Source organism: Lynx canadensis, chromosome D4, assembly GCF_007474595.2.
Source record: "Lynx canadensis isolate LIC74 chromosome D4, mLynCan4.pri.v2, whole genome shotgun sequence".
NCBI lineage: Eukaryota > Metazoa > Chordata > Mammalia > Carnivora > Felidae > Lynx > Lynx canadensis.
The window spans coordinates 70,086,108-70,101,331 of record NC_044315.2 but is presented as its reverse complement, the minus strand read 5'-3'; the positions used below and the strand labels follow the sequence as shown (position 1 = coordinate 70,101,331).

At 50.4% G+C, this 15,224-nt stretch overlaps 1 protein-coding gene across 3 annotated transcripts in view; it reads left to right on the top strand.

The window, feature by feature from the left end:
* The first annotated feature begins 1,059 nt into the window (after window positions 1-1,059).
* The window catches only part of PTPN3 (protein tyrosine phosphatase non-receptor type 3), a 112,940-nt gene continuing 98,775 nt past the window's right edge, over window positions 1,060-15,224 (top strand). For all 3 annotated transcript variants that reach the window (XR_003964170.2, XM_032595560.1, XM_030293415.2), the window contains exon 1: window positions 1,060-1,130. The gene's annotated coding sequence lies outside the window, so the exon portion shown is untranslated. The remainder of the gene's footprint in view (window positions 1,131-15,224) is intronic.

Sequence of the window (15,224 nt, the reverse complement as noted above, 5' to 3'; positions counted from 1 at the left end):
CTCTGCGGGGCTGGCGGTCACCTTCTCAATGTCACCTCTCACGGGCTGATCAGACCACCTGATTGAAAACTGCACTCCCTATACCTTCCTTTCCTTACCCTGTTCTCTTTCCCTTATAGGACTTATAACCTTCTAATATACCACATGGCTTATTTGCATGTTTATTGTCTGTTGCCTGCCTCTCTTTCCCCAAACTCCGCCAGGGGACAGGATTTTTGCCCATTTGTTCAACACCATGCATGAAGAACCTAAGTAGGTGATCAATAATTATTTGTTGAATTAATTAATGGATAGTGATAAACGTGAAAGAAATAAAATGAGGACATGGAGGGTGTCCAGGAACAAGGTGTTAATTTAGTAAGGTGATCAGGCAAGGCCTCTCAGAGAGGGAGAACATAGATACAATGAGAAGGTGCCAGCCACGTGAAAAACTGGGTAAGGAAGTCCCACGCACACAGAGGGGAGGTGGGACGGCATGTGCAAATGTCTGGAGGCTGCCCAAGTTCTGAGAGTTTGGTGGACAGAAAGGTGCTCATGAGACTGCAGGTAGGCCCGTGTCAGATAAGGTGGAAGAGGAAAGCAAGAGCACAGATTTGGGGGTGGGGCGGGGTATATGGAAAGAACAATAAATTTTGGTAATAAAGTTTAAGCCGGGAAGCTTACTAGTGGAACGAGATGAACACTGGACTTGAAGTCAGCAGGACCTCAGCTGGGCAAGACTATTCCTCATTTCAAAGATTTGTTGAACGCCGTGTTTGACATTCCTAGGCAGAAAATCACTGAGGGCTCGGCACACAGTAGGTACCCAATAAATGGTTAGGGAACGAATGCCTGCGTGCGTGCGCCAGGGGGCTGAGGGCCGCCCAGAGCTCCGCAGGAGAGCCCCGGTGGCCCTGGGCGGCGCGTCCGAGCGCGCCAGCCCGGGGCGGAGCAGGGGCGCCCCGCAGGGCGGCCCGGGCGCCCGCCCCCCGCCCGGCGCGCGGGCCCGTCGCGGCCAGCCCGGCCGGCGGGAGCCGCCCGCGGGCGGCACTGGGCATGCTCAGACGGCGGCCAGGTCGCGCCGCGAGCGAGCTTCCGCGCCGCCCGCAAGCGCGACCTACCTGGGCGCCCCGCGCCCCCGGATGCTGCAGGTACGGGCGGGCACGACCCCAGCGGGCCGGGGCAGGGCGCGGGGCTCCCGGGGACTGGGGGCTGGCTCGGCGCCGCCCCGCCCCCACCCGTCCCCGAGCGCGCGGCGAGCGCGCGGGCGGGCTGGTGGACGCTGCGGCCCCGGGGTCTCCGCGCTACGTCGGGGCAGGGAGGGGGCGCCCGGGCCGCGCTCACCTGGCGGCGCCGCGGCGGGAAGGAGCGAGCGGAGCGGGGTGGGGCTCGGTCCAGGGCGGGCGGCCGGGACGCGGCGGCTGCGGCAGCGGGGCGTGGGCGTGCGCTCCGACCTGGGCAGGGGTGGACGCGGCTGGCGACCTCGGAGGGCCCAGCGCCGCGGCGACCCCAGTCCCGGGCGCCCGGGGGGCGCACAGCCCGCGCGTGGGGCCAGCCAAGCGCGGCGGCCAGACCTTCTCGGCTCTCAGGGCGAATCCGCCTCTCGGCTTTCAAAATGGCATTTCCTGGGCCTGGCACGAACTCCAGCGCCAATAAATCCTCCCCGTTCGCGGGCGATATGGAATCATTTATCAGGTACCTGCGGTGAGACAGCTGCAGTGGGGGAGTGTATGTGAGAACGCCCAGCCCCCCGGAAATTCCCATTTTCAGCAACCTAAACTTATTGAGAAGTTGCGGGTGCCTTAAAAATTCATGGGAAGTTGAGACAACTTGACACCTGGGTTTTCCGAGCTGGTGGAAAGAGCTTGTGACTTGGAAACTGGAGACCTCCGTTCATGTGGGGCTCACCCTGGCCAGCTGGTGACCTTGGGCAAGTTGTTTAACCTCTCTGATCCTCAATTTCCTCCCCTGCAAACAGCTGGTTGTTGGGTGGATTAAGTGGGATAAATTATGTGGAGGTGTTTGGCACCGTGCCCGGCACAAAGCAAGGGAGCAGTTGGCGTGATGTGAATTTAATTCGTTTAGAGACCCTCGTGGCTCCCATCTCACCAGGAAATTAGAATTATGAGAGCATCTTCAGGGCCTAGTGGCAGAGTGACAGACTCCTGTCTTTGTGCCTTGGAGAACTGCAGAAGTCAAGGGCTTTGGAGAAACAATTTAGCTGCATTGTAATCGGAGAGCATCGTGTTTAAAAGCAGTTTTATACATTCAGAAACTCCAGAAGTTGGCAGTTGAGCTTTACTTACAAAAGAGCTGTGTTGCAAGATGGATCTTCAAATGTTTAAAGGGATGATAGATACGAAGAAGTACAGGCTGCTTAGGAGGATTTCTGTTCTGAAAAGCTCCATACCCAACTTTCCCGATTATTTATTTAGGTCAAGGTTTCTTAACCTCACCACTGTTAACATTTGAGGTTGGATAATTTTTTTGTGGTGGGGCCTGCCCAGTGCATTGCAGCATGTGTAGTAGCATCCCTGGCCTTACCCAGTAGATTCCAGTAGCAATCCTTCTCCCTCAATTGTGCCAACCAGAAATGTCTCCAGCCATGACCAAATGTCCCCTGGGGACCAAAATATCTCCTCTCCCCCTTCAGAACCACCCTGCACTCTATCATTAGCCTCCTTGAGTTGTTCAAGAATTTCATCTTAACCTTTGTGTAGTCTCCTAGAACTGTACAGAGTGCATCCACACGCATGGACACTCTCTCATGAGGCTAGTGTTAGTCCCATTTTGCAAATAAGGAAATTGAGCAGCCGATGATGACACAGTATGTGGCCTGGGTGGCATATCAGGTCTTCTGCTTTCGAAGGCAGATCTTTTTCTTCTGCACCAGGCTGTCCTTTATTGTACGGAGACTTTCAAATAGATGACTTTATTGATGATTAAATCAACACGTAGATTGGAAGCTGGAAACCTTTCTGAGATTGACTAGTTGAAAATTAACAATGGTAAGCTATTATCTGACAGAGAGTAGGTCGTTCTAGTTAAATATTCTGGTTCATAGTGAGTTCCCATAAATCCCACGTACAGTTAATGGAATACCAATTTGCAGAGAATTGGCTTAGAATAAAACGTGCCTAATACCCTATTGATCCCAAGTTGTCTCTGGTGATTTGCCATCTCCTAAAGCGGACTCTTATATGTAAATTAGACATTAGCGAAGGAATGTGAAAAGGTCAAGTTACCGAAGGCATTTCCGAGTGGAGTGGCATTCCATTCAGCAAGCATTTATTAAGCCACTTCTGTATATCTGATGCAGTGCTGGGTGGGGATGCTGAGCAAGCCTGTTGCCCCAGCAAACCCAGGATGCCTGGGGGAACTTCCCTTCGGGGAGAAAGCAGGTCTTCAAGGACAGTTGGGAAAGGACCAAGAACCTAAGTTAACACAGAGTCAAATTTGGATACATCACTGCTTGATCACTCCTGTTTCAGAGCCCACCTTTCACATTTTTCATAGAGAAGAATTCTGGTAGCTTTTAAACCTCATTCAAGTGTCAGGAACCTGGTCAGAGACAAATCCTACCCCCGAAAGAAGTTGAGGTTCCCAGCTGGTAATTGGTCTTGGGATTGGGACCAACCCCTTGATTATTGACTGTGAACTGGGAGGTTTCAAGTACATTGTTTAATTTTAGTGTTGTTCTGTTCCACGCTTGGCAGTTGAGGAAACTGAGCTAGCAAAGGTAGTCTGGGGCCAGGAGCAAGAGGGACGAAGGGTGACCTTCTGAACCATGGGTCCAGGCACATCAGGTATTCCATTTTCCAGAATGCACATACCCCACCCCCCATCCCCACAGGGCTCAGCTTTGGGTTTTGGAAGGAACTATAAGACTTGGCCCCCTCCCTCCCCTCAGGGTTTGTGGTAGGTGGGGAGGGGATCTGCGATTTTGACCCTAACCCCAGAGCTCTACTTCCTACCAGCAGATAGTAGTGGTTCCTGGAAAGCAAGGCCAGTCTCTCTTCTTTTCCCAGGTGTGTTGCAGGGGCTGGAATGCCTAAGGCACTCTGCACTTGCCCTGGCCTTGACAGACTGGAGGCAGGGCAGCCTGCTGGTGTTGCTTCCCAAGCTTGGGCTCCTCTTACTAGTTCTATTACAGACAGGCCAGGACCCGGTCAGTGTCTACACTACCCTGGTATCACAGGTGTCTCCTTTCATCCACCTGAAGAGGATGAAAGCAAATGCTTTGGTAGGTCCCTGGCTAAAATCTGATCTGGTCATGGGTTCCAAGGCCCACAGATCTTGGGTCTACATAGCTTCTGGTTGTGTGTGCACCTGAAACCACTCTCTGCCTGCAGGTGAAGACCAGCTGAGAGCACAGATTTCACAGAAAATTTAGACACTTACTGAGCTGTGTGTCAGGCCCTAGGGTTACAGAGATGAAAGCTGAACCCTTATCTTAGAAGGATGTATGGTGGATTTGGGAAGACAATGATGTGTGTGTGTGTGTGTGTGCACGCACCTGTGCACACATACTCTGTATCTTACCCATCTGTTTCACAATTGCTTTAAAAGATGATAAAGCCAGATGCAAGGGAGACCAGTGGAAGCAGCCATTCATTCTGATGGGCATCAAGGAACACCATAAGGAGTAGTTGGCATTTGAATTCAGCCTTGAGGGTAGAAAAAGATGGTATTTGGGGGGCAGACAGAACAGCAGATGCAAAGGCTCAGAGGCACAAAGAGACCTTGTGTATTTCAGGAGTGGTGACTCTTCCCCAGGTCTAGCCTCCTGACCTTGGCTAATACAGGACCTACCTCCTGTAGTCAGGGTGCTCCCCCACATCTGTGAGGAGGCCCAGCCTCACTCAGCGCAGGGGTAAGTGTCCCCCCTTGTTCTCCCCACATAGCAGTGATGCTTGTGGGTTGTCTTGGAGGCATGAGTGCCTTCTGCCAGGTATGCCTTTGCGTTTAGTTATTAAACACTGTTATGGCACTTACCAGATGCCAGGCACTGTTCTGAGTGGTTTCTAAATATTCATTTAAACCTTGGAGCAACCCTCTGGCTGTGCTTCGTACCCACCTGGGTACCAGCATCTTGGTAGGGAGATGGGGGGAGAGCTCGTCTAACCAGTCTGTGGCCCTCTGTGGGTAATGCCCTCATCATGGTTCGGCTTCTTCTGGCTGTAGTTCACACCAATGTGCCGGGAAACAACCGAGTCTGGGTCGTGATGGAGTACTGGCTGCCTTGACCCCGTTTCCATCAGAGGGCCAGCAGGGCTCTGCTGACTACATTTTCTGAACCAAAGGCTAGGATCTGTAGTCTGAAAAAGAATGTGCTGCTTCTTTGTGTAAGCGGAGGCCTAGGAGGTGTTGTTTGGATACTGAGAGAGTGGAATTTTTGAGACATTTGATGCTTTATGTGGAAAGTTAGGACAGAGGATTTGAAATTGGGATAGTCCTGGAAAATTCAGGTCCCATGATTTATTGTCAGGATACAGAAGCTTTTAGTAAATGTTTAAGCAATGTGTAGTTTGGAGTGGATTTTCTGTACTGAGCCTCTTGGTGCCTCAAAAGGGAATAAATAGTACCTCCTAGCCCCAGAATCATGTTAATTCCTACCAGCCCCTTACTAGTAGGGTGAAAAAAACTGAGGCTCAGAGACATGCAGTGATCACCCGAAGGATACATTGCTCCTAAGTAGGATAGCCAAGATGTGAACCCAAGTCTGTCCCTAGACAAATCAGTTAATTATAAAATGTGGATGATAATGGAACATTTCCTTTAAATGGACTGTTTTAAAGGAGCTAATAAATGAAAACCCACTAGGGCAGAATTTGGCACACAGAACAGGGTCCCTTCCCTCTGTGGGCGGGCCCCTGACCCTCCAGACAAATGCTTTGTTGGGGTATTCAGTGCCAAGAGTCACTGTAGGTGAGAAATGGCCAACCCCTAGGGCAGGGCTACAGCTCCTAGCTCTCAGAGCTCAAGGGACATTCCAAGGGGCAGGATCGAGGACCAGAAAGGGGCCATGGCCAGCTGGATGCTGTAGGATGAGAGGCACCGGGCTGACTTTGGGAGTAGGGTATGAAGACCTGACGCCCCCCACCTTGCGGTGAGTCAGCCTCAGTCTAGGCCCTGGGGTGCTTGTGAGAGAAGCAGCGACTATCTCCATCAACCGTCCCTTCACCCTAACCACTGGCAGGCCTGCAGAGAGGACATGACAGTCTGAGCCCGCCTTGCTCCCGCCAGCACCCTCCCCTCGTCTGGTTATCAATACATATATGGTTGCTGTAGAAGATTGAAGTGTCAGGGGTGCCTGCGTGGCTCAGTTGGTTGAGTGGCCAACTTCGGCTCAGGTCATGATCCCGCAGTTTGTGAGTTTGAGCCCGTGTCAGGCTCTGTGCCGGCAGCTTGGAGCCTGGAGCCTGCTTTGGGTTCTGTGTCTCCCTCTCTCTCTGCTCCTCCCCTGCTTGTGCTCTCTCTGTCTCTCAAAAATAAATAAATGTTAAAAAAAAAAATTAAAAAAAAAAGAAAATTGAAGTGTCAGGGGACAGGGAAAAATCTGCGATGCCCCACCTGGAGGCTGCAGTCACCCGGGCCTTTCAAAAACACTTCCCTCTTACAATAAAAGACGAGGGACGCCTGGGTGGCTCAGTCGGTTAAGCATCCGATTCTTGATTTCAGCTCGGGTTAGGATTGCACGGAACGGATCGCGGGTTCCAGCCCTGCGTCGAGCTCCATGCTGACAGTGCAGAGCCTGCTTGGGATTCTGTCTCTCTCCTCTCTCTCTCTCTCTCCTCTTTCTCCTCTTTCTCTCTCCCTCTCTCTCTCTCTCTCTCTCTCTCTCTCTCAAATAAATAAACATTTTTTAAAAAGGAATAAAAGACGAGATTAATGTTGGTGTCTCCCTCAGGCCCCGGTGGTAATGGTCCCTCTTGCCTCACCTGCCGCAGGGTCTGTGAGAGCCAGGAACCGTGCTCCTCCCCCCCCAGTTCACTCCTGCCTTGGGTGTTAGCCCACGATTGCATCTGATTTAGGTAAAACTGCCTGCTGTTAAACGGCTCATGCCCCCGGATCTCTCTCCTTTTACACAGTTGCAATCTTGCAGTTAATTAGTGTAATTATTTGTATTAGTACCTGTCTCCCCAGCCACATGGTGACCTGACTGAGGTCAGGGTCCATTGCTTTCTTTTCAAAAAAAGAAAAGAAAAAACCTGTCTCTTAGACTTGTTTTTTTCTTTTAACTTTTTATTTTGACCTCATTCAGACATAAAGCAAAATTCTCAGAATAGAACAAAGAACTCTCCTATGCCCTTCACCCAGATTCCCCAAATGTTACCATTTTATCACAATTATTTTATTCTGTTCTCTATGTATATATATTTTTTTCTTCAATCACTTGAGGGTCATTTATAGAGTGTTCCTTTCCCCCAAAATACTTCAGTGTATTTCCTAAAAACAATAGCATTCTTCTATATAACTACAGCACAATTTCTAGAATCGAGAAATCATTATTGAAACAATACTGTAATCTATAGATCTTACTCAGGTTTTTGCCACTTGTCTTGATAGTGTCTTTTGTAGCAAAGAAACCCCCAGAGCATGCATTTCACAAGGTCATCCTTTTTAATCTCCTTTAAACTGGGAGGGTTACTCAGCCTTTCTTTGCCCTTTATGACCTTGACATTTTTGGAATGTACAGGCCCATTATTTTATAGAATGCCCTTCAATTTGGGTCTATTTTAACTCACCCTTGTGTCCCCAGGAGCCCTGGAACATCAAATGCACTCACTAAATATTTATTGAAAGAGGAGCACATAAGACAGAAAGAGGATTCTACAGGCTTGAATCTTGCTATTTTTATAACACAGCTTTCCCCCAAAAAGAGAGGCTTCATCAGGGTTTAGCGAGCCTGCTATCCCCGAAGGTGTACAAGCAGACATCGGGGTGCTGGAGAGAAGAATGGAGCATTTAAGGAGGGGTGAGACTCAGCCCGGAGGTGTCTCCTAGTGCTCAGCAGCCTTCTGTGTCTGCGACTCTAGCTTTGCAGGCTTAGGGGCCCACGAGTAAAACAATGAGAACTCATCATCTAAACCAGAACATTTTGAGAATAAGAGTGAGGCTATTAATAATTGCATCTCATGAACTAGCTTCAACTGGGACTGCCCTAGGCAAATCAGGGGGTGTGGTCACCCTACCCAAGTGTGACTTTGAGGTTGAAGATCAGCCTGGAAAACCATCTAGCACTAGGAATCCTCTGCCTGCATAAAGACAGAACTAATCTCCTTGACATTGCCTGCCTAGCCCATGTTCCTGGCTCCAGTACCTGTGGTGGTCATACCTCCTTTGCCCCTCCCCAACTTTGCTCCTGCCATACCAGTTTTGTTTTGGCCCTCCCCTCTTCTGCACCTTCCTGCCATGGGAACAATGGAGAGCCTGGAATGTCATTTACATACCCAGGGACGGAGTCTGTGATAGATGCACAAGGAGGACAAACAAACCAGCTGTGTTTCCCACTGATAAATTCTAATGGAATTTAAGAGCCAGGGTGTGTAAGTGAGGTGGGGCGGGAGACCAGAATCTCCCTAGACCTTATCTTTTTTCCCCCTGGCACCCACACTTCCACCATCCTTCCTGCACAAACACCCACATCCCTCTCCCAGACCCAGTCCTGAGATCAGAACCAAGTTATGGCCTTTGGCAGAGGCAGGGAAGCAGGTGGCACTGGGGACCCAGGCACAGGAGGATGAGCATTAGATGACCAGTAGGTGTAGACAGGGACTTGGATGCAGAGAAACCAGGCAGGAAACCAGTGTCTAGGGATTCCGGTAACAAGGTCAATACGGGGCCATTTATCAGGAAGCCTAGACATGTAATACTGTGTCCCTAGATACTTGGGTCAGAGGGGGCAGGCCCTGGGATCTGTATAGTACAGTTCTTTAACTCATTTTCTGCCGAGCAAAAAATGCAAACCCTGCCTTCCTGGATTAAAAAGCCTTGTAAGATAAAAATGTGAAGTATTGGGGATATTTTCTGGGGCATCCCAGTCACGTGGACTTCATGAACACAGGCCAGTGCAGTACGGTATTTTTATGACTATAGGCATTGGTGGCTTTAATGGCAAAGCCAGTGAGTGAGGGAGTGTTCTAGTTCTTAGAATGCAAGATATTAGCACTTAACTGAATTTTGGAAAGGTGTTCTGGTTAACTGTGATATGATGCTTTACCTGTTAAAGCCATTCTTTCTCTGACGAGGCAAGAGCTATGTAAAAGCACTTAGTCGGAGGTCACTGTTTATAGGACAGAATCACACAATGTCAGATCCAGAAGAGACCACGAAAGAACTGTTTCTAGCTCCCTCTTTTTATGGATGGGAAAACAGGCCCTGAAAGGAATACGGCATGCTACATGGCACACAGGTAGTCAGTTGGAGAGCAGGACTGGTACCAACATTTCCAACCCCAGATCTTAGGTGTGTTTTCTAGATCTCATCTAAGGATGTTTATGAGATGGACTGCATATTTCTATGGTTTTGTTAACAGAAGTTTTGTTAACTATAGAAATAAGTTGCATTGGCATGAAGCAGTTATGCGTTTCTGGCTCTTTTATGTGGAAGTTGCTAGGCTGATTTTTTTTTTCACTTGCATATCAAAAGCGACATGCATCTTCCACTGAATTTTTATAGTATAGTGTTTCTCACGTTTTATCACATCAGAGTCACCTGTTAAGACCTGGGCTGCTAGGCCACGCTCCCAGAGCTTCTGGTTCAGTGAGTCTGAATCAGACTCAGGTACAGCCTGCAAACTTGCATTTCTAACAAGCTCCCAGGTGCTGCTGCTGCTCCAGAGACCAGGAACCCTCCTTTGGGGACCGCTACCTCAGACTTAATGATAGTTTCAGACATGTGCTCTGGGCTCTGCAGCCCGCTTGTCTCCCCCCACCCTCCCCTACCGCCCCTGCCCTCCAGTCCTGCTCCCATGTTACTCCCACACCAGCCGCCCTCACCATCCCACTCCCTCCAGGTCTCCTACCTGTCGTCCTCACCTTGCCTCTCCAGAGGGTGTGAGTCTTGACCTCGGGCCTGTGGTCCTGAGATGCTCAAGTTCCATCTGGTGGGAACCCCCTCACCTTTACCACCCTCTCCTTCACCTTTCTGGCTCCTCTCTTCCTGTCCTCCAGTCTGAGAAAATGAGTGTCCTTTGCTTTGGCTCAGGCTTGCCTCGCCACTTCCAGCTGAAGGCTGTCGTCCCACCCTCCGGGGGAAGAAAGCCTTCCCGGAGCCCTGCCTCACCTTTAGGTCAGCACTCAGTTACTCTCTTCTCTTCCACTGCCAGGCCTGCTGGAGGAGTCGTCTGTGGCAGCTGAAAAAGATTTGCCCTCACTTCTCAACACAGACGTACTCTTCCATTCTGGGAGTTCCGACCTTCCATGCTGATGATGAAAGACATAATTGTTCTAAATTGCGGTAAAATGCACAGAACTCTACGGCTCATTGGCATTAGGTGGAGTCACACTGCTGGGCTACCACGACCCCCGCACACCACAGACGTCATCATCTTGCAAAGCTGAAACCCCATAGCCATTAAACGCTAACTTCTCAGCCCCCAGCAACCACCCTTCTACTTTCTGTCTCTGGGTATTAGATGACTAGTTCCCCAACATGCGTGGCATCCTACAGTATCTGTCATCTTGTGACTGGTTTCTCTCCCTTAGCATAATGTCCCCAAGGTTCATCTGTGTCGTAGCATGTGTTAGAATTTTTTCCTCTTTAGGGATGAATAATATTCTGTTGAATGCATATGCCACATTTGGTCATTCATCTGTCAGTGGACAGTTAATTGCTTCCACCTTTTGACCATTGCAGATAATGCTGCTATGAAAAAGACATAATTTTGATTGATTGGGCCTTGCACCCTGAGGCGGGTTAAGCTTTGGATAGCAGTCTCGGCTTTATGTACTCCAGCATCCCCTCACCATGATGCTCTGCTGTGAAGACCAGGGGCTGGTTCTCATGTCTCAGCCCCCTGGGTCTCCATGCAGCTGGCTCATTGCCCCTCCTTGTTACCTGGGCTTCTGTGATGTGCTCCCACTCCCCTTTCCCTTCGGTGGCTCATCCTCTGGTTCCTTTATCCTCTGTTCTTAATCATTCTGCAGGCTTTCCTGGGTAGACTCACCTGATCCCATCATCAGGAGCTCACGGGTCTGTGTCTCCAGTCCTGGTCGGGGCGGTTTTGTTCCTACGTAGATCACATCTGAACACCTCTTCTTTGAGTGTCCCCAGGCCCCTCCTCTGCACCTTCTTCCTTAAAAATGCCCTTGCTGTAAGTGATGCATCTTCCAGCTTAAAAACCCCAGAGTCATCCTTCACCCCCCAACACCTGCACTGGACAGATTCTGCCCGCCACACCTCAGAAGTGCCTCCTCCAACCTGCCCTCCCTCTCCACCCCTGCTGAAACTGGGTTAGTCCCTGTGCTTCTCCCCTTTGCCTCTACTTTTGCTTCCTCCCCCTCTCCCTGGTAGGCCCCTCACACCTCTACCTCCTTCATACTGCTGCCAGAAAACGTTCTCTGCGAAAGCACTTAAGGTCACCCCATTCTGCGTGGGTTCCGTCTGGCCTTGCTTTCCCCTGTGTCCAAGCCCCAGCCCCACACACCATATGCTCTAAGCCAGGGCTTCCCAAGCTTTAGTGTTAAGATGTAGATTCTGCTTCTAGGATGCCCAAGGTGAGCCCTACGGTCTCCATTTGTTACAAGCTCCCGGGTCGTGTTGAGACTGACCCACAGACCGTACGTGGAGAAGACTCTGGAATAGATCTGTGTTTCACAAATAAAGTTCTGCCAACATATTTTCAACCTATAATGCAAGAATTTTTAAACATTGTGTTACGGTTTTAATGGTTTTTTTTAATTAATCTTTTTTCAGTCATAATGACTGATTCACTGTTACTGTGATTACTTGCCACTTAAAGACATTTTCAAAGACTAAGAAAGGCTTCAGTTTTTAGGAATTACCAAATAGGTCCAGGTGTGTGAATGTGCAGGCGTCACAAAAATGTTTTCCCCTTACAGAGGTACATGCTCAGGGTCAAGGCTCCCGCTTACGAGCTTCTGCAAAGGCAGAGACTGTCTCTTATTCAGCTGCACCCTCAGAATGTTGGCAGAGGGGAGGAGTCTCAGGTCTTCCTCTAAGAGTTGCTGATCGTGGAACCTGATGGTTTGATGTGCTGTGTGCACACCTGGGTTGGAAGGGGAGCCCCTGCCTCCAAGCCCTTCTGGGGAAGGTGCTTTCAACTCCAGAGGAGGCCTGAGGGCAAGCAGGCAGGGAGGTGCAGACCGAGTACCGGGGAGAATCTGACTGTTCACCACACCCGAAGGGTCGGGGAAGCAAGTCTCACGAGGCAAAGAATCAGGTTTGTGGGGGTCTGCGAGACAGAAGTCAGGGAACGACGTGGCCATTTTTGACCAGCCTGCTCCAAAATGTTACCTTCCTGTCCTCTGGTAACTCTAAACTCTGTAGTCTGTCAGTGAAGAGTTATGTGACCCGGCCTGTGCCTTCCTCTCCCACTTATTCTCCTACTTTCCCCTCCTTTTTAGGTCCCAGCCCAGTGCAGATGGGCTGCCTTGGCTGCAAGCCCCCTTCCCCAGTTTTCTCTGCGAGACTCGTTATCTCTCAGTACAGGTAGTAAGCTTGGGGTCGCCTCTGCGCCCCACTCCCACTAACTGTGTGACCCTACTTGAGCTCCTGATGTCTCAATTTTCTTATCTCTGCACGGGGAATGACAAATATCTCCGACTCACAAGGTCTAGGGAAGATTCCGTGATGACAAGTGCTTCTCCCAGCAGCACTTAATTACTTAGATGCTGCTGGTTGTCAGTTGCTGCCTGCCATCTGTCCCTCTCAGTAAGCTTGACAGAAGGACCATGGTGACATTTGTCCACAGGTGGAGCCAGAGGTCTCAGCTGGAGGGAGCTGTGATGGGCAGGGTGAGGCTGAGGCAGTGCCACGCTGGGGTGGATGTGAAGGTCCGTGGAGGCGAGGAGGCGGACGCTCTGGAGGCTGGGCATGTTGAAGGCATCCAAAGATGGCAGCTGGCAACAGTGAAAAGGGGGAAGCTGAAGACCTGGGGGAAGCTGGATTAGAGTGGGGAGCAGTGTCCCTCAGACTTTAACGTGCATACGAGAAGATGCGGACCCCAGAGGTCTGAGGCAGGGCCCGAGAGAGTCTGCATTTCTAACAAGCACCCAGGTGATCCTGATGCCTCTCGTCTAGAAGCCGCACCTTGAGGCATTGGTGCGGAGCATGACCGCGGTAGGGAAGACGCTCGTGGAGAAGAGCGTACGGAAAAAGCAAAAGAAGCACAGTGGCACCCCTTTCTATCCAGCTCCGTGGGGGATACCTCGGAGTGGCAGGTGCACCCAGGTGTCTGCAGCATGGCAGCCAGATTGGAGTCAGCTGAGGGTGATGATGGAGGAGGGGCAGTAGGGGACCCTGAGGGCTTTGAGATAAGTATTGAGTGATTTGATTTTGTTGTTTGATACTTCATCCTTCAAGGTCTGGCTTTGCCGCAAGAATCCCCTTAGAAGCATTTTTCGTCCCAGGCTGAGCTGTGGTGACAGCCTAGACAAGGCCCCACCCAGCAGCCAGTGGCACACAGCTGTCTTCTAGCACAAACCACGCTGGAAGGCGATTATTTGATTATTCATGCATTTCTCTCTCTGAGCAGCTGATGAGTTCCAGAGAGCACGAACCCGAGACAGCCTCTTACTCACCTGAGCCCCAGCACCGGCCTTAGAGCCTGGCCGCAGGTGGGGCTCATGAGATGCCTCGGGCATTAGGGATGAATGCAGAACGTTCACGAAGGAAAAACAAAAACATGTAAATCCCTGTGACTGAAGGAGCAGGAGAAGCAAGCACTGAGCTGGGGTGGTGGGAGATTGTTGGTGTGGAGGAGGGAAGATGGTTTAAGGAGGCATCAGGATCTTAAGTAAAATGCCGGGAATGTCTTTTGAAGACAGCGTGTGGCCTCCGGAGGGCAGCTGCTGGGGATTTGGGCACCAGCTCTCAGGGAGAGTTGGACTGTGTGTCTCTAAAGGAGCGGAAGATTCGACCAGGGGATAGGAATTTCAGCCAAGCAACCGTTGTGTTGATCTGAGAGCCAAGAGCACACCTGCTTGTTTTTCCTTCAGGAGAGCACAGGTGCCTAGACTTAGGCAGGTAGAGGGTAAAGAATTGCAGCTTCATGAGCCTGAGTAGAGCCAACAGATTGAGACTCAACACAAGGCAGGGCCACAGCACATAGCCCGTTAGCACGCTGGCTCCCTGTGCCCTGTAAGGTGGGGGTCCATTAGCTCCCTGGGCCTTCAGAGGCTCCCATGAGTTGAGGTCAGCCTCAGTTCCCTGATTTGGAAATGACATCTCAGTGAGAGAGGTTCAGTAACTTGCTCAGAGCCCCAGAGATGGGAAGTGAAGGAGCGAGCCTGGGGTCTGTGGGCCTAGAGGATGTTGGGTGGGGCAGCTCAGCCCTGGAGCGGGATGGGGGGCAGTGGTTGCAGGTGTGGCTCCCAAGGCCCAAGTGCTGGGTGCTTCCCCCCCCCCCCCCCCCGCAGTGGGGTTGTGGCCAGAGGAAGAGGAAGAAGAAGAAGCAGGATGAGGTGAACGCGGAAACTGGAGAGGAGGTGGCCAGAGGTTTAAGTAGTTACACACCCTGGGGGCCAATAAAATATGAGGTGACAGCACTTTTTTTAAGTTTTATCAGTTTGATTTTCTTCAAATTCATTATTGCTCATTATAATTTAGGAAATACAGAAAGGTTGATAGGAAGAAACTACCAATTATATTTGTGGTCTTGAGTTCCTTTATAATTAATTACCTTAAATAGTTGTGTTCACTGTAGATACAGTTTCATAACCAGCCTTTTTTACTTACTATTCTGATTTAGGGATTTATTTAACCGGGCCCTCTACGGTTGGAAATTGGGTTTTTTTGGTTGCAATTCTCAGTGTGAAGTATTGCTTGGAGGACAATCTCTGCAAATGACTTTGTTTCGTGCCTAGTTGTATCTTGACAGTGGGTTCCTAGAAAAGGAATTAGACCGCCTCCCAGCATTGTTGGGATGATCTGGTCTTATCGCTGACACAGCCTTCTGAAAGTGCAGGTGTAAGCCCTGTGTACATTAGTTGTTTGTTCATTCGTTCCTGCGTGCAGTTCACAAGCATTTATTAAGCGCCTGTGGGGAAAGGCTCCATTTT